The 19,581-nt window shown below is 39.8% G+C and overlaps 2 protein-coding genes across 6 annotated transcripts in view; one reads left to right on the top strand and one right to left on the bottom strand.

Annotated features, from left to right (window-relative positions):
- RSPH14 (radial spoke head 14 homolog) overlaps positions 1-19,581 on the bottom strand; it is a 148,604-nt gene that overhangs the window by 27,135 nt on the left and 101,888 nt on the right. The window lies entirely within an intron of this gene.
- The window catches only part of GNAZ (G protein subunit alpha z), a 114,638-nt gene that overhangs the window by 13,799 nt on the left and 81,258 nt on the right, over positions 1-19,581 (top strand). The window contains exon 1 of one of the 5 annotated variants that reach the window (XM_067550024.1): positions 4,957-4,984. The exons of 3 other annotated variants lie outside the window; for them this stretch is intronic. The gene's annotated coding sequence lies outside the window, so the exon portion shown is untranslated. Of the gene's footprint in view, positions 1-4,956; positions 4,985-15,074; positions 15,237-19,581 lie in introns of those variants that run through there. One more of the 5 variants, XM_067550025.1, reaches the window with a different exon arrangement.

The following is a 19,581-nucleotide window of genomic DNA, read 5'->3' as shown; positions in this document are numbered from 1 at the left end:
GTATTTTGTTGTTTCTTGAAGATTTTTTAACCTTATGAATTTAGGTATTTTATATCCAAATGATAGCTAAACTCTTCTCTTTTGTGCTGCTTTATTGACTTTTCTTTAGTATTGCATATATCTGGTAACAGAAGGGATACTTTCAGATTTGTGCAGGAAACCATGCTTCATGCCATTAACATGGCTCTCCCTACTGACTGATTTGGTTGGGAAACTGTCACCCAAAAAGGGTTGATCTCTGCCCTTGGATGGAGGACACTATCACAGGATAGGCCCAAATACAAGGAAGGATGGGGTTGCTTTCTACAAGAGAGCAGGTGATGTGTACAATCAAGTAGAAGAACTTTTGGGTATGCAGCACATTTAAAATTAAAGCCCTTGACATCCCCCAGTTCCAATGCATTGGATCTTGTTTTTTCAGAAGAGTCGTTATTCTGTGTGCATATTCATGTATGGAGTGGAAATCAAACCACTTCTGTGGAAGGGTGGGGAGAACTCTCATGTCTGAGCTGGTCCCTATAAAGATTCCAGCTATGGAATATTTTTTTGTTCCGTGATCGGTGATTAAGTGAACTGAGACTTTTCTGAAGTAATTAATATCGAGTCAGAGACAATAAGCTTCCAGTAGAGTTCAAGATTTCATCTACAGGACTTGGTTTTGAATTTAGCCATGACAAAAGTATTTAAAAATGAATTTCAGGTGGCTCTGAAAGTCTGAAGGTAAAGTGTTTTCCTTGTCTCAGGTCAGTTTACATGTGAAATGTTTTCTGCTAGTAACAGTAAAAAGTTAAAATTTATTATTTTTTAGACAGAACCCAATGATGGAACCTGGCCCTCCATCTTAGGGAGTGTGTGTTGCGGGGAGGGTAAGAGTGATAATGATGTTAGGTATGTGGGAAAATTCAGGAGACAAATATAAGAGATCAGATCCTCAACTGATGTAAATCAGCATAGTTCCCTTGACTTCAGTGGAGCTATGTGAATTTACATCAACGAATGATATGGCCCAAAGATGAATTCCCCTCTACCTTCAGCAGATAATCATCTTACCATGTACTGACTCAAGTGCAACAATAAAGCAGTATGGGGGAATCTTTTCACTTTGTTTTAATCTGATTAGAGTCCTTGGTCTAAATTTTACTCTGTTACACTAGTGTAAATTGCAGTAACACCTCCTACTTCAAAAGGGCTTTTCCAGATTGACAGCAGGGTCAGTGAGAGCAGAATTTTGCCCTTTGTCTCTGCTTAAAGGCCGCCTGATCCTGCTCTCAGTAGAGTTAATTAAAAGTTTTGTCACGGATTTCAATGGGAGCAAGAGTAAACTCCATAGGAACATGCACAGATCCACCATGTTTGCTAATTTGCTAATCAAATTCTCCTAAACCCTTTAGGACAGTGGCTCTCAACCTTTCCAGACTACTTTACCCCTTTCAGGAGTCTGATTTGTCTTGTGTACCCCCAAGTTTCACCTCATTTAAAAACTATTTGCTTACAAAATCAGACATAAAAATACAAGTGTCACACCACAGTATTAATGAAAAAGGCTTGCTTTCTCATTTTTACTATATGATAAAATAAATAAATTGGAATATAAATATTGTACTTACATTTCAAAGTATAGTATATAGAGCTGTATAAACAAGTCCTTGTCTGTATGAAATTTTAGTTTGTACTGACTTTACTAGTGCTTTTCATGTAGACTGTTGTAAAACTAAGCAAATATCTAGATGAGTTGATGTAACCCTGGAGGACTTCTGCATACTCCCAGGGGTACGCATACTCCTGGTTGAGAATCACTGCTCTAGGAACAATACTGAACAATTTAATGGCAGATTTCAGTGAGGTCACTGGCACAATGGGAAATCCCATAACTCTATACAACATCATCAACTCTAATGTGTCAACTATCAGAGTAATCAGACATCACATTGTAGTTGCTATGAAATATGCAGTGTTATTGCTAAATAATTGGCCTTCCATAAATACTGTAAAGGTTGACACTAACCACTTGCACCAGTAACAGCATAACACACTTTTGTAAGAATAAAGTCAGATACTGTACCTAAGTTTATTTTGAACTGTATATTTCCTGACAGCATGGCTTATTCAATAACTCTCTTTAGACCAGATGACTTCGGATTCAAATCATTACTAACATCACATTCTGTAACAAAGAAGATTCTAACTAGAGGGATGAGTTGTCCTATATTGAAATATATAGGACTAAATGTTGCTTTCTATAACACCAATAAAAATCTAGAGTAAGTCCATTGCCCTTAATGGAATTACTCTGCATTACTTCAGGATACCTGAGAGCAAAATTTGGCCTATACTTTATAGTCCATACTCATAATTCACTTTCTCAAATACTCTTTCTGGAGTCAAAGACAGTGACTAAGAAGTGCAGATTTCAGCTATCGTAAAGATGAGATGACCCTACGTGGGAAACCCTGGACTCAAAGAGACTGAAATTCCTTCTCATTCCACGTGGTTCCTGGAAATTCAGTTTCTGGTAGAGTTAACCAGCATATGATATGAGAGGAACAAATTCTGCTCTTGTGTACTTTGGTGTACATCTGGAATAACCCTAATTAGTTATTTGAGTTACTCCAAATTTACACCAATGTGAGAGCCCTTAAAATGTGAGAGCCCACCAATGTGAGAGCAGAATGTGAGAGCCCTTAAAATACAAATAAAAATACAATGAAAGAACTCCGCTTTCTCAACTGTCATTTTTAGTTAAGGCTGAAGAGCATTGAAAAGTGCTGTCTGTCTATTAATCTGGGCCCTCATTTGCCATTTTCCTTAGACTTTAAACCGTTCCCACCATAAAATAATTTTAAAAAAATCACAGCTCAGAAAATCGATGGCATAATTTCAGAAAGGAACAGCTTTCTAAGACATCACTTCAAGTAGTAAAGATCACGTGATTATTTTCAGTAGCTCAATAAAAACTCAAATGTCTCTACAGTCCATATCGTAGTGGACATAGATTATTCATATTATTAAACTCTCAAAATATATTTACCAGTATCCAATCCAATCCTATGAACGCTACTGCTCAATCCCTTCCTATTTCTTCAAACTCATTCCAGCCCATGGATTATTGTCCCCTGTATTTCTAGATCACATGCAACATAGTAAAGAGTGAGAAAGAAGAGCGAGAAATCATTTCCAGAGACGGTTGGGCCGTGACTAGAGCCAGCCAAATTGCTAAGGATCACATTGGTTAATAGAGGGACACTAAAAGGCAAATTTTCAGAACTGGCCTCAAATTCCAAACATTTATTTTTGCGCATGCAACTGACTGTGCACACAAAAATACAGGTGTTCATTTTCTCCGCCTGGCTGAGACAGTGGAGGAATTACTACTATATGTATATGTTTAAAAAATAGGCATACAATGGGGACAGTTTCTGGTTGCTTCCACCTATCAGGGGACAAACTCAATTTGTCACTGTTAACCATGATGGAAGTTGCTGAACATGATTATGTTATGATGGCTAAATAAGAATGTTTGTAATCAGAAAATTAATATCTATTTCTTACATCACTAAACAAACCCTACCATGTGCATGTAGCAGGTACCCTGAACTAGCTAATTTGGTGGGGTTTTTTTGCAGCAGATCCATAAAACAGCAAAGCATCTGGCTTGCCACTAGTTGAATTCAATCCCATCTACCCTATAATGTTTAATCAATTTTGTAACTGGTTAGTGATATAGTTGGTTCTCAACATGGTTTATGTTAACACACAGTTGATGCACAGTTACCACCCATATCAGCTAATCATGTTCTTGTTAGTGGCATAGGTTTGCATGTGATTTTTTCCCCCCCAGTAACCAAATCCTAACAATGTTATTTTACTATGTAGGTGGGATGAGCCCCACCTAAACAAGTTAGACTGTCCTTTCCCCCTAGTTCTCTGAGCAATGTTCTAGAGTTCATTCCTCACATGTTGCTATGCTGCTCTGTGTGCATGTTCTTAAGGATTTCAATTCTCTGTTGAAGCAGTGTGAAATAACTGCTTGCATTTTCCAAAAATGCACTGACACAAACACAATTAGGTAGCATTATAGGTGTTGATACAAATATACTTGACATAGTTAATGTTGCAAAACAGCCAACAACTGTGTTTTGTTGTAAGCAGGCCAAATGAGAGTGTGACAACCGGGTTACAAAAACAAAGTTATCCTTCTAGCACAGAGCCCTAATCTTCAGAATGGGTGTTTTGATTTTTTTTTTTAAATCAGATAAAGAACAAAGAACAAGTGTGTATGATTCCCATGAATACTCAAGGTTAAGCTGAGGGGACGTCTAGCACACAGGAGTATAATTTGTGTTCTTATGTTGTTAAAATAAACATATAAATAAAAAACCCAAGCCACCACCTTTCTTCCCCAAAACACTTGGAAGAATAAGGCATAAAATCAAAATGGTCAGATTATATTAATAAAATAATTTTAACATTCAATATATTTATACATGGAATAAAGTGATATTTCTGTCTTGGTGTGTTAAAAGCAAAGAGAATAAAGTAAGTTCAGTGGCTAAACTTCCATTATGCTATATTGTGCTGATAGAAGAAGGCTTATGAAACTAGAACTATATAAAAGTAAAATTAAGAACTCCTCTGTATAACTAAAGACACCAGACTCCATAAGTCTGTAAATAAAATGATGCAGCTAATGCTACTAGCAGCCCTCAAACCCAACTACTGTATGCACAGAGAGGTTAATAGAGCTGAGTGAATAAATCATAAGTGTTATACAATAGCTACAACTACAAAACTAACACCGTCCCCATTTCCTTGGTGACTTCTTAGTTCTAACTAAATCTCCGTTGGCCAGAGCTGCTCTCAAATAGGAATTTTTCCCCAGCATTCCTGTTTGTGGCTGGCCCTTTAAATTTGGCAGAGCCAAGCAGCTGCTGTGTTATAGTAGCCATTTTGCAACTGGTAGATGTAGCTTTCTCTCTTCAGGCTGGTAAGTGCATATTATGTTGTTCCCTTTCTTAATGCCCAGGAAATAGTACATTCTCACATTAATTGTTTCATGGGTACATTTTGCTGCTTTTTCAAGTTCCCACAAGCAGAGCAGTTTATTTTATTATTCAATGACTTTTACTATGATGTTTAAAATTCTAATCCTAGTCTTCTTGAGATCTGAGCTATTGATTGATCATGGTATTGTTTCTTTCCCTGCACTGGATGGGTGTAATTCCTCTGATTAGGTGTCTTGCTGCAAGTGTTCACCAAAAGTAAACTTAACATTTGCTTTACATGAGTGTTTGAGTCTGATCTTAAAAACCTGCTTCCCACAAGCATAAGTGTTAATAAAATATTATGACAATGGCTTCAGAGAGAAAAAAACAAAAGCACTGTGACAATGGTTTATATGAATTTGTTAAAGAAACTGAACAAATATTCTTGGGACACTAATTTCAGCATTCTCTTAATGTTGGTGCTTAACAGGTTTCAAAGGTTAAGAGGCTTCAGGGCACTGCTCTTGTTATGTCAGCACAATATCCCTTACTACATTATGTCTACCCAATATAGAGCTGTATGAAAAAAATGTTTAAATACCCAATAATTCAAATTCCAACATCAAAAAAAAATGTGAATCTCTGCGTCCTTGTAATTGCAAATTACAATCCTCCATCACCCAAAAAGGACTGGTAGTGTGCTGCAATCCTGAATCGTCTAACATGATGGCAACCTATCTTAGAACATTCATATGATAAAGCAACAGCCTGTTGCACAGATATTAGTAGCTTCTTTGCAGATTTTGTTCTTCCTGTAACTCAGTGAGTATCTGATCCTGCAAGACACTAAGTAACCTGAGCACTAATTCATTAAATTGAGGGAGCTCAGCATTTAATAAAAGTTGGTCAGTGCCATTCAAACATCTGGTTCCAAGTGACTAACATTAATTATTCCCCCAAAATATAATGGGTCTAATTTTTGGTTCTGCTAGAGCCCCTGCATCTCTCTGCCAGTGCAAAGGGGCATACAGCAAGCTTAACTGGCTACCTGAGAATTCCCCTGGTTTGTTGGGGCATCCCTAGGTGTTGTAGAGCTAGTCTAGCAACTCTGGTCACCTCCTCCCACTTTTGCAGCTAGGGGAAACGGGACGGCCAGAGCTACCAGAATAGCCTCTTAGAGCAATCTCAGTCTATGGCCCAACTCAAACTGGGGGCTAAACTAACCCTCGTATGGCTCCAGATCCACCAGATTTACACAATGGTGGTGTGAAGCCACCAGTGACCCCCTCAGATCTTGCACTGAGCACAGCTTAGCTGGTCCCAAGAATTGGGTCCAACATGTATTTTTGACTTTTTCATTTGCCCTAGGTACATGCATAGAAATTATTTAAAAAATACATTTAGGCAACCAATGCTAAGTAGAGACATCTTAAAATCAATCTATCCAAATAACATGCTCCATCATCTGTTTTCTCAGGCAGAAGTCTGAGTAAAGAGTGGGCTTTTCATGGTGATCTGAGATTCAATGGACTTGAGCTTTGGCACACCATCAGGGGAAAGTGAATTCCAAAGGCAAAGGGCTTCTACTGAAAATAAACTGCCTCCTGTTACCAGACATTCAAATGTAGGCACAACAGCTACATCAGTTCAGCTGTGCATAGGAAGCACAGGGGGAAGATAGCTTTGTTTCAGGTACTTAATGAATCAAACCACACAGGGCTTTGAACATCCATAATAACATGCTGAATTGTATAATAGAGATCCAATGTAATCTTTAGCTCACTGGGCTAACACTGCTAAGAAAGCAATCAGCCATGTCCTCACAAATTGTACCTTCTAAGGACTCTTCAAAGATACCAAAGGCCCATGCAGAATGCATTACAGCAACGTTGTCTGGAGAGCATAAAAAGACAGGTTAACTTTTACAAGAACCATATCAGAAAGAAAAACTGACATCTGTTGCAACAAAAACACATTTTAAAAAGCAAGTTGGCCACGACAGTCAGCTGGAACTCCAGACTCTTTAAATTGTGCACCTCCCTCATTGACAAAGGTTGGGAGAACCCCTCAGTCATTGCGGGTAATCATGGTCTTCCCTGACAAACTCTATGAATAATTCCCCCACCAACCAGCATCACCTCTATGTTCTCTGGAAGAAGCCTCAGCCAACTGACTCTCAACTTGATACTGGGAAAGCAAAGACACTGAACTCACCTTGCTTTAATTCAAAAGGGAAGAATACTAGTATTACGGCCTATATCACCATACTTGTAGAACAGGACTGACTAGAACTCTACCCGAGAAAGCACATGCAAGATGAATGAGCAATTACTCAGTGTCACCCTTTAAGATGTCTCTGAAAGCAAAAACAAGAACTGCTCAAGTATAAACACCTCCATGGTTTAGTCAAACCTTTTGATCAGTAGTATCAAAGGCTGATGACATCTATAGGAATCAACACTGAAACCTTATCTTCAACCATTGCTGGGAGTACATTGATCTTCAACCAAGAAAATGAGTGATGTCTCTCCATACCATACTCAGGCTGAAAGTATGATTGAAAGTTCAAAGAGATCTAAGGAGCTCAAATGATTCCAGAATTTCCTTACTACCATGTTCTCAAAAAGCTTGCCCAAACAGAATAAACTAGTGACTGGGGGAAGGGAGGAATAATTAGCCTGGTTGTCAGAATCAAAAAATAATTTCTTGAGAAAGATCTAGGAGAGTAGTTATTTGAGAAAAAGTTGGCACTCTGCTTTGACCCTCTGGGATGAGTTAGTTTTAATCAAATAGTGGAATCAATGCCACCCCATTCTATTTTATTAGTATATGGTGCACGAGTCTAAAACACAGGGAGTAGCCTGAAGCTCTCTCACCACATCCAAAACAGTGTGTGAAAGTAGTCTAAACTTGACCAGAGAGTATATAATGTTTGTCCCCTCCAGACTTAGATCTCTGTACACTGAGGAAGTCAATCTTGTCCAGATCAGATTTATCTTATTTGCAAAGAAGAGAACACCTGAGAATGATGTAACTCATGTTTTCCTCATATGAAACTGATCTTAAGAAGAAGGAAAACAAAGGCTTCATCCCCCTTGTAACTGAAAAAATTCTTAAGTTATGTCATCCCTCTGGTCTGAATGGCCAAGGAAAAATAAGAATATTCTCCTCATAAATAATGTTTTTAAGACTCCAAACCACACCCAAAAACCTATCCTCATGATCTGTAAGATCTGGAGGACTGGCTAATAGGCCAAGGATACGAAGCTCCACCAAGGACACTACATTGGAATAGCAAAGGAATCTTTGGACAAATGCCTCAAATTTTTCTACAATTTTTTGTTTGCTGAAATAAAAGTCTGAATCTTCTTTGCCTGTATTTGAAGATTTTTATATTTGCTTTCCACAAGTATTTTCAAACACAAGTTTATCTGGGGGTAAAATGTCACAAACTGAATTTTAAAATATTAGAAAATATTAATGGAGAGTAAATTTTGAAATTGTTAAAGCATTCACACTAAAAATCTTATTCTCAGCCTCCTGTATACAACACTGATCTATGTCCAATCAAAGCTAATCAATACAGCTCTAATTCTGAATATCAAATATCTGAATAAACTATTCACAATCAAGCTACCAACCAAGAATTATTCACAGAAGTCATTTGGAAAATGACAAAGAGATTTGTAATAACAAATAGATTCAAGAAAATTGTAAACTGCTTGTGGACATTTTTGTTTATTTAAAAAAAAAAAGAGAGGCCAGATGGAATGTTGTCAATCTGTGGCAGTACCGTTCTTATTTACTAATGAAAAATTATATGCTAGTGCAGTGTGGATTTTATTTTAGTTTTTTTAATGACAGTCTTTACCTGAGAAGTGTAGATGACTTAAATTTGACAGTTGTATTAAGAACATTTCAGTCTTTTCCTTTGAATATGCTTCTGTTCTTTCGATCATCGATACCTACTGATATGGCATTTTGTAAAATATCCTTCTTTACAAAAGGCTCAGTGCTACATAGTTATAATGCTCTATCAGATAAAATTATCTTCTATGGTTTATTTTCTCAACTCTAGTATTGGAACTACCATGCTCACAACTCTCCTGGCAAGCAGAGATCATCGGAAAACAATTGGAAGAGTACAAAGCCATTTCTTGACCAGAGAGATTAAAAGGGGAACTTGGAAAATGAGGTGCAGATAGGATTCATTCCTAAGATTTTGTGCCTCTTTATTTTTAACAAAATATCTTTAGAGACCTTAAACCTGATAGTGTGATACTTTCTGCTGCCAATATAAAATATTTCAGAGTGACAAGAGCCAAACTCTCCTTATGGGAATCCTATATGGTCACATAGATGGAGTCTCTTTCTAGTAAATGTCAAAGTCAAGAAGGTGAGAGCGCAGTATCTGGAGTTCTACTGTCTATGGTAATGACATCGCACTTTCTCAGTTTGAGAGCTGAACATATTTCGAAAGGTCAAGGGGCTGCAATGAATTACTTCTAGGCAGATTTGCTGTGCTGTTCCACCATCTCTGCAGCTCACGTGGCATAAAGGGAACAGAAACCACTCAAGGCCTCCACCAGTGTGATGAAGTCCTCAGCAGGCATAGAGCTGGCACAGATAGCTACTACTTTTCCCTCCCTGCAGCTCTTGGTGCAGGAGGCTTGTTGGGAGCAGAGGGGAGAAGAGTGACTGCAACGTGCAGTGCCCAGCTCTTCCTAGCTGATGTGCTCACAAGAAGACTGTTGCCAGCTGGCACAAGCTGAAGCCCACTTCAGGCTACTCTAAACTGGGCTGGGGGCAAAGAATCAGACAGCTGTAAACAGTTATTGATTCTCAGCTCCCTCCTCCTTTTCTCTCCTGGGCTGTACTGGGTGGCTGTATGGGGGAGTAGCTATACTTTGCCAGGCACTTTCCTAGACTCAGCAGGAGAAGAGCTTGACTGGATGTGCCTCTCTGGGCCTCCTACAGCCTGACAAGTAAGCAGGCAATGGAGCAGCGAGAGTTACTCTCTTCCCTCCCCTTTGATGCAGCTGGTGGCCAACCGGTGGGGGCTACAGAGAGCAGCAACAGGGAAGGGACACCAGCTGTTGGAGGCACTCAAGACTTACATCAGAGTTGCTCCTGGAATAGGGTGATCAGATAGCAAATGTGAAAAATCAGGACGGGGGGTTGAGGGTAATAGGTATCTATATAAGACAGCCCCAATTATCGGGACTGTCCCTATAAAATCGGGACATCTGGTCACCCTACTCTGGAGCTGCAGGGGAAAGTGGAAAGGCAGTGCCCCTTATAATCTCCTTAGCAACAGGGTTGATTCAAATTTACATTACATTACATCCTTCCTGTGCCAGTGTTGGCACACAGGGTGGAAACAAATCTCTTCCATTCCTCTCTGTCATTTGCTCCAGGTTCCGTAAGCTCTGTGGTATTGAGATTGATGATTCTGCCCTCCCTACTAAGGGTAGTGAAGGTTTCTCTTGGGCACCCTTGGTTCCTCACACTAGCTGGTTTCCATTTGACAGCTTCATGTGGGACTTTATGTGTTGGGATCTGGAGTACATGCACCAGATATATAGACACTTTCTTCTGATTCTGCTGGAAATGAGCTGCTGGTTGGTCATTTCCTGGATCTCTTCATCGGTGACAAAGACTTTCCAACCAATACCCAGAATTGTTCACAGGCATTTATTTTCATCATCTAATTTTCTGTCTAATGTTTTAGTAGCTCTGCAGCTCTCCCAGCCACATGTTAGCACTGAGATTACTGTTGAATTTAAAATTGTCAGTTTTGTTTTGGTGCTTTATATTTTTTATTTCCATATGTTGTCGAGTTTATTACATGTTGTGGATGCCTTTCCTATCCCTGATGTCACTTCGTTTTTGAAGTCTCCACTGATTCAAATATTCTAGTTTAAAAGATCCAGGGTGCAAGTCAGGAAGGCATTATGAATTGACATACATAAATATATTTTTTTCTTAGCACAGTTGAGAGAGGGCCAAGAGCTTTGGAAACCACTGATCTAAGGAGCCCTCCAATATAGATCACTGGTATGTCTCTAAGACAAACATTATTTGCTTTTATTTGATTCTCTAAGTAAATCCAGTAGTGTTCTGATGCCTCTAAGAAGTTGTTTTTAAAGATAAATGATCCATTATGTGTCACGGAGCATGGCCTCAAGACATTTTATCTTCCCACCAAGTTTATGTTGTTGAACCTCCAGCATGTTCAGCAGTTCACTTGTATTCTTGATCCAGAATGATGTGTGTTCCTTTCCCTATAGTGACAGGCAGCCGCACTTTCTTTTGGCAACAAAAGGGAGATGAAATACTAAGTTAGGCTCTGAAGGCAGGACCTGATATGTGATGTGTAAAAGCACCAACTAACATGAGAACCTATAGTTTACTTTTAAAGGTGATGTTTTCAGGTCCATGTGCCATTTTAATAGTGCATTTACAATGGCTTCAAAAAGAACCTTACCTGTATGTAGTATCATAAATTAACACAGATGGAGATGTACCCTGACCCCAAAAGTCTGTCTAAATAGAGAGATTAGGTGGGTGAAGTAATATCTTTTATTGGCTCAACTTCCATTGGTGAGAGTGACCCCAGACCTGAAGAAGAGCTCTGTGTAGCTCGAAAGTCTCTCTCTCTCTCTCTCTCTCTCTTTCTCTCTCTCTCTCTCTCACAAACAGAAGTGGATCCAGCAAAAGATATTACCTTGCCCCACCTGGTCTCTCTACTATCCTGGGACCAACAAGAATACAACAACACTGCATACTATCTAAATTAGATGAGTGAATGAGGAGAGACAAACTGGTGAAAACAGATTGGGAAAATTTGAGAAGATATTACAATACTTGAGATGTGAGATGAAAGGGCCTGGACAGATTTTGTCAATATTAACTTTGGAAAGCATAAGGGAGATCTTGCACAGAGAGAGGGGCGGGAAAGGTTTAAGAACAGAGCTATGGAGGTGACAAAAAGGAAACTGCAGTTCAGGTGAGGGATTCAATGAGGGTGCTGCTTGGCCAGGGAAATGGCAGAACTGAAGGAGGAAAGTAGGAATTTGTAGTAGAGAAAAATCTGTTATCATGCGACTTCACAGATATGTTCTGTGGAAATGGATGTTGGAGGTGAGCCAAAGCTGAGGGATGGCTGAGAGGATCTAGTGATGGGAGAGAGGGATAAAAAGGAATCAAAAGCTGTGGAGACTGAGGTAGAGGAATTTTAGATTGAACTGGTGGAAAATCAAGAAGTGATGACAGAGGGATGGGGCTGAGCATTAGAATAGTCACGGATGTTAATAAACTGGAAGTTATGGAAGGACTGGTCACCAGGATGAGGTGGAAGTGTTCTGTGAAATAGTCTTCCCCTCCCAGCAGGATGATTTTTTCCTACACAGATGCTGAGAGGATATCTGGTGTACTCTGGAACAGTTCTCATCTTGTATCCTATAGGAAACCCTTATTACAACAGTTACTGACATACTATCATACAATTAATCCAAGGAAATTCCTGCTAGCAGTTTTTGTGATCTTTCTGCCATTCTGAGGGCCATAATCTCCACTCTATTACACCAGTTTTAAGCAAGTGTATCTATCTTTATATCAGTGCATTATATCAGCACTGTAATAGGGAGCCGGCTCTAGCCCAAAGTATTTAATGCGCAAAGCTGAAAGGCAGGTAGTTAATCATCAAAAGAATGTAAAAATGTTAGTTCTGGAAATCTGATAGGAGACTGCCTTCAAATGATTTTCCTTACAACTTAAATAAATAATTATAAAGTACTAATTACTGCAAATGCAGATTAGGTACTTAAGGTACTGATCGAAGCCAAATAGAATCACCGGTATGATAAAATTGTGACAAAACTAGCCGAGTTACAAACACAAGCCATAGTCCAATACTAATTATAGCTATATAGTTAACCACCACCTGAAACTCAAAAGTAAGTGGAGATGTGATCAAGCACAAAAATTCACACCTGGATTTTCAGAATCCCCAGTTTGGGTGTTTCCAAATCTGGTATTTTGGTTCTCTACTCTAACCGAACCAGTCTACTATATACATGACTGAATACTGAAGGAACCTGTGTTGTAAATATTATACAGAGTAGGCCACTGTTTATACTTGTAAGGTAACATGTCCACGTAGCCTTCTATTAACACAACTCAGTGCTCAGACATTATATAAATATCTAGATGGAGATGGACAGATAGGACTTCACATATGTCAAGATTGATAACAGACCCAACCAACAGAGCCAAATCTACACACAGCTCAATATTAACAAATCTGTACAGATATATTCTACCTAGTACGCTCCTGTTTTAACAGTGACAAAATCCCTACAATAAGATCTACACGCTGTGTGAAACTGAAGTAATCCATTCAGTAACTTCCATGGACCACAATGACAAAATCTGTACAGTTATATGAACACATAAAGCCAAATTAATCAATTTTCGGTCACAATACAATAAAAACAATTTTCTATCACAATACAGTAAAAACAGAACCTCTATAGTAAAATTTGTCTTCTATACATGTAATACTGAATAAGCCTATGAAGAGACATTGATACATAATGTAACACTAACAAAATCCATGCAGTAGCATTTAGCTGTAGCTGGAAACTAACAATCTAAATAAAATCAACAGTGATGATCTGACCATACTGTAACATGTACAAATGGTACAATAATGATCAAACTATACAGTAATGTGGAACTAATAAAGTAGATGTGAAACTGAATAACCACAGAGATCACCATGTACAAGTGCTGTTTTGCGGTGAATCACTTACTAAATGCTTTGGTTATAGAACCCTCTCTCATAGCAGGGCAAATCTGGCTGGAAGAAGGGGATCCGGACCTCCCCTTCATACGATCAGATCTCCACCCATAGAAAAGGAATCATCTGCTAGCTTTCAGAAGTTTTCTACATGCAAAACATCAAATTTATCTTTATTCCATTTAAAACAAAAACATAGGGCTCAATCCAACTCTAATTAAAGTAAATGGAAAAATTCCCACTGACTTCCACTAATAGCAGATGGATCTGGCCCATAACCCCTTACATCTCTAACAATGATGCCACTGTTTGCATTGTTCATGGGAAACTATGAATGCTGTGGCACCAGAATATTAACTCATTATATGTATTATATGCTTCCACTTCTGAACAGCTGACAATGCGTTTTTTCCTTCACTAATGATTGGGCAATCTTAAGGGATTTAAAGTTCAGGATAAATTCTCCAAAGTGTGGATGCTTATTTGAAATATAAAATCATCTGAATATTTTAAGTATACAAAGTTTAGCTGGGAATCACATAAAGGTTACTTGTGAGATTTTCAGTACTTTGTTTTCATTTGAGCATTCCCCCACTCCCAAAAGTTATCTTCTGTAGGCTGTTTGACCTTATGTAAAATAAGTTTTGCTGTCTCAGTTTAGTCCCCAATGGACAACTTCCATGTTAAAGGAAAAAAGCACCGTCACAGTTAGTACCAACCAGAACCTTGCTTTTTAAGTCTCTGTAGAGACCAAGACTGAATAGGAATAAAAACTGACCTTGCCTGTGGACATGGTTCTCTTTAGGACCAGTGCTGAATATGGGGGTAGTATCAGGAAAGCTTGTTCTGTGGATAAAGTAGGCCTTCAGTCACTAGGGATGTCAAGTCAGTACCTTTCAGCTATGCTAAATTTGCTTTAAAAAACTCATTGGATATAAGAGACTTATATTGCTTCAGTGTTCCCTAATATACCTGGTATGTGTAGTACAACAGGAGGGCAGGGCTGCTCTGTGAACCCATCTACTTAGCAGCTGTTGGAAGTCTGCATAAAGCAACTGAAATTCTTCTTATTCACTTTGGCAGGTGTGGCTAATTAACGCCAACAGGGGTATAAAGAAGTTTGGAGCATCTCTTTAGAGAGAAGGAACTAGGGGCTAGATCCACAAAAGGACTGCAGCATAGCAATACCTTTTAGGTGCCCTGCTGCCCAGTAGAATCTACAGCCCTGAGTTAGGTGTCCAGGCTCCCTATGTTATGACTGGGACGAATCAGGTGCCTAAGAAAGGGATTAACAGAAGCCAGGTGATTGGGTAGCTGCCTAAACTAGCCAGAAGGAATGCTGAGGAGAGATGTGTGGCCTAAACTGTGCCTAATTCCTGGTCAGAGGAAGAAGCCCATCTCCATTTGAGATTCTGAATTGTGAACATTCTCCTAGAGCTAAATGCTAACAGGTCAGCCCCTTCTCACAAAAAGAGACCCCCCCCCAATCCAGAATACTTTAAAGCAGTGGAGTTGGGGGTTTAGAGGGTCTCTGTGGCACCTAAATGTTGGATTTAGGTGCTTAAAGTGTCAGTTAAGCACCAAAATCCTTTTAGTGGAACTAGCCCTAGGAGACTAGGATAGAGGAAGGCCTGATGGAGAAATCCTAGCAACAGCCAAAATGAGGGAGGAAAATTAAGATGTTTATGGTGTGTTGTTGTTTTGAGTTCCATTATCACCAAAACCCTGAAAGTGAATGAATCTGAACCACTAAGGGTCTATGTGCTCTGTTGTGAATGGGGTAGTGACTCAGCATGTTTACATGGGTTCACAGTGCAGCAAGATTTCTTTAGGCCAAGATATGGAGCTGTGAAGGTTAGAGGGATATCACTGGTAAAGGTGGAAATTCACAGCAACAGCAGCTCAGCTCCTATGTCTGTTTATACTAAAGGAGTATTGGAACCACACATTTAAAGAAATATGACCACAGGGAAGCAACAATTAAAAGTTGCTCATGTTTTATTTCTAAGGAAACATCTTCAATGAACACTTTTGAGTTCAGGATGGATGACGTAGAGAGGATTTAGCAAAGGATTAGAAATCTGGCAACATAAGCGCAAACACATATTTGGCTTAATCTAGTTTATTGAAAGATGATAAAGCTTTGCAGTACAAGGCTGGAATATTGAAAACAATGCATAGTATATATTAGATTTTAGGTTTGCTACAGAAAAAGGGGATCTTATATTAGCTTCTTTATTATCATAGCTGGTAAAGGTTTCACTTCTTGAGAAGGATAATGGCCAATTTATACTGAGCCTATATGGTCCCTTTAAAATAAAAAAAAAGTGATGGTGTTAATAGATCTTCAAAGTATCTGATGTTAAGGACAAAGAGAAAACCCTGAAAGCTGCAAAACAGAGGTTACTTCTAAAGCCCCATGAATTCCCTTGTTCCTAAGTTGAGCCATGCCAACCAAGTGAAGCACTTTTTGAAGTCCCCTCATTTATCAAAAGATGTTGAGGGTGTTTTTTAAATGGACTTTATCTCAAAAATATTTTATGATTTGTTCTATATTTGTATACATCTGAGGCTCCAAAAGCTTTTTCTGTGCATCATATGTTGCAATTTGCTGAAATTGTTCTTACAAAGTTGAAATAATATAGGTATATGTATAGATGTGTGTGTATGTTTAAAAACAAAGTAATTTCAAGGCAACCAATAAAAACTGGAAAGCTTTCTGAGTATTAAGGTTGGAAAACAGCCTGAGGTTCTTCAAGAGATTAGAGAAACAGGGTGAGGGGTAGACACAGTAATTGTTTGGCTGCCTGAAATATATACCTGCTGATGCTACAGCATGCTGTAAGGTTTTAAGGTTGTCAGTGTTTCAGGATCCCAGGAGAGAAGCAGAAAATTAGACTAGACATAGGCTGCAGCTGTAATCTACTGTGCTTCATACCATGCATGGCCTCTCCCACAAGTCACGTTTTAGAGTATACTCTGAATTATGGTTAGCCCCTTGGGTTTTAGCTCTGGGCTGCAGGCTATTTCTTCTTCCACTCTTCATTTCCCCCAGTGTGTATAAAATCATTGCCTAATTTGAACTGTTAAGGAAGGATTTAGGAGATCCACATCTCCTTTCTAAGAGAATATTCAGATGATTGTTTCTATATGCAGACTAGAGGCCAAATTAACCCTCATTAAACAGCAACTTCAGTTTGGTCCTAGGAGTTAATCAGTGATAGCAATGAGTCAAGATTCAAACTGCTCATTACACTAAGCAGAATTTTTCTAATGCATGAAGGTTTGATAACAGTAGTCACACTTGGTATGCTGGGGCTGGAAGCCACCACACCCACTACTTCACAGCTTGGACTCACCCCCCTCACCATCAAAGAAGACTCTGCACATAACAGAGGACCCTTCCCAGACAACAAGGATTCAGGTTTGGGGCCGGGGCATGCCTTCAGACCTTCTGTGGTGTAATTTGTTTTATAGTAATCTTGTCCAGCTACCATTGGCCCATGGCTCTCACCACACCCCTCTTCTGCATCATAATAGCTGTCTTTCTCCTTGCTCCTTCCTTCCTCCCACTGGCTCCATCACTCCTTCCTGGTTACTCACCCCTCTGTAGTTCCTACCAGCTCTACCTGCTCTCCACCCCAATTGCCTCCTCTTCTGCCAATGGAAATCTGGGTTCCACTTCCACATCCTCCTCCTCATCTTTGGTAATATTTACCCCAAACCTGGCCCTCCATCCATCCCTACCACCACCACCTCCTCCACCCTTCTTGTGTCAGTGTTCCTAACCTCACAGCTGTCTGCATTCCTCTCCCCTTCTCTTGTTGTCTCTGGAATGCCCACTCCATCTGTGAAAAGGTCACAACCATCCACAGCTTCTCTGTATCTCATTTTTTCCAGTTCCTGGCTCTGACACAGACCTGGATCCTTTCATCTGACACTACCCCTGCAGTTGACCTCTCTTACAGAGGCCTTTCCTTCTCTCTTGAATCCTGCCCTGGATTAGACCACAGTGGGAGTGTTGGGCTTCTCCTCTCCAGTCCTTGCTACTTCTAATGGCTCTCTCTTCCCACCTTTTCTCCTATTTCGAACAGCACTGCATCCAACTCTTCTCTTCTCTCCTCTCCCTCTCCATGTTGCTCTCATCAGCATTTCTCTCTCATTTTGACTTCTGGTTCTCTCTTCCTCATTGCACACAATCTCTCACACTAATCTGTGGTGACTTCAACTTCTGTGTTGATGACCCATGCAACTCCTTTGCTGCACATTTCCTTGCTGTCACTTCTTCATTTGACTTGCAGGCCTGGTCCAACTCTCACAATGATCACAAGGACATTCACTTAAGTCGGTCTTCACCATGTACTGCCCTTTTCTGATCCCTTTGATGCAGAGTTCCCTTTCTCTGAGCATCATCTAGTCTTCTTTTGCAACATCTCAATACACATACGTATGCCACGTCACTTGGCCTTTCTGTAATTTCTACTCTATCAGCACTGGTGACCTCTTGTCCGCTCTCAGCCATCTTCCCTTTCTTCCATTGGTGGTTGATTCTCTCCATGTTTCACTCTCCTCCACCCTTAACTCTTTTGCTCTCCTCTCCCACTGCAAGGACCACCATGCCAACTCCCAGCCCTGGCTTACCCCCAACTCACCCACTTCCTTCACTCCAGCTCTCATGCTATGGAGCATCTCTAGCAGACCCATGACCAGGTTGGTTCCTCCACTACAAGTTTATTCTATCCTCCTTTAGTTCTGCCATCTTCCTAGCTAAATAACTCTATTTCTTCAACTCATCTGAATCCCATAGTTGCAATCCTGGCTGCTTATTCTTCACCTTTGACTTGGTCCTCAAGCCCTCCTGCCTCCATTGTTCTCTCTACACAGGATCTTGCAGATTTCATTTAAGAGAAAACGGACAAAATATGATGTGATCTTCACCCTCCCTTGGCTTGCCTTCCCTTCCCCTCCTACAACTCTCTCCTTCTTTATCACAGATGCAGAAGTTTCTCAGTTGCTCTGTCCTCTAACTCCTCTACTTGCTCCAGAGACCCCATCCCATCCCCTGACATCCCTCATGTCCATTCTCATCCCCTCCCTTACTCTTCTTAACCTCTCTTTTTTCCTCACAATCTTTAGTCTCTCCCATCTTAAAAACAATCCATTCTTGACCCCATTTGTATCTCAAAACATAGTTTCATCAATCCTTTATCTTTAGACTTATTGAACAGACTGTCTACAATTGCTGTCTGGAATTCCCCTCCACCAATTCCATCCTAGATGTTCTCCAAAATGGCTTCTTTTTTCCCTTTGCATGCCACTGAAACTACTCTCAAAGTCTCTAATGATCTCTTCCTAGCTCGAGCTCAGAACCAATACTCCATCTTTATTCTCCTTGACTGGCCTGCCACCTTTGACACAGCTGATCATGTCCGTCCTGAAATCTTGTCCTCCTTTGGCTTCTGTAACTCTGTCCTCTCCAGATTCTCTTCTTTCTTCTCTAATTGCTCCTGCAGCATGCCCTTCAGGGGTCCTCCTCATCCCCCTTCCAATTTTCTGTTGGGATTCCACAGGTCTCTGTCTTTACTTCCCTTTTCTTCTACTTTTGATACCTTATTTCTAGGTAATCTCACTTACCAACATAAATTCAATGACCATCTCTAAGCTGATGACTCAGATCTACTTCTCTACTCCAGTCCTGTCACCTTCTATCTAAACTAAAATTTCTGCCTGTCTCTGACATCATCTCATGGATGTCCAGCTGTCATATCAAGCTCATAGTTAGGGAGCTTTTACTCT

The sequence above is a fragment of the Emydura macquarii genome, unplaced genomic scaffold (assembly GCF_026122565.2).
Source record: "Emydura macquarii macquarii isolate MOO-44397 ecotype Brisbane River unplaced genomic scaffold, CSIRO-AGI_Emac_v2 contig_1254, whole genome shotgun sequence".
Lineage (NCBI taxonomy): Eukaryota > Metazoa > Chordata > Testudines > Chelidae > Emydura > Emydura macquarii.
The sequence above is the reverse complement of the archived record's forward strand: the minus strand, read 5'-3'. Positions and strand labels throughout refer to the sequence as shown.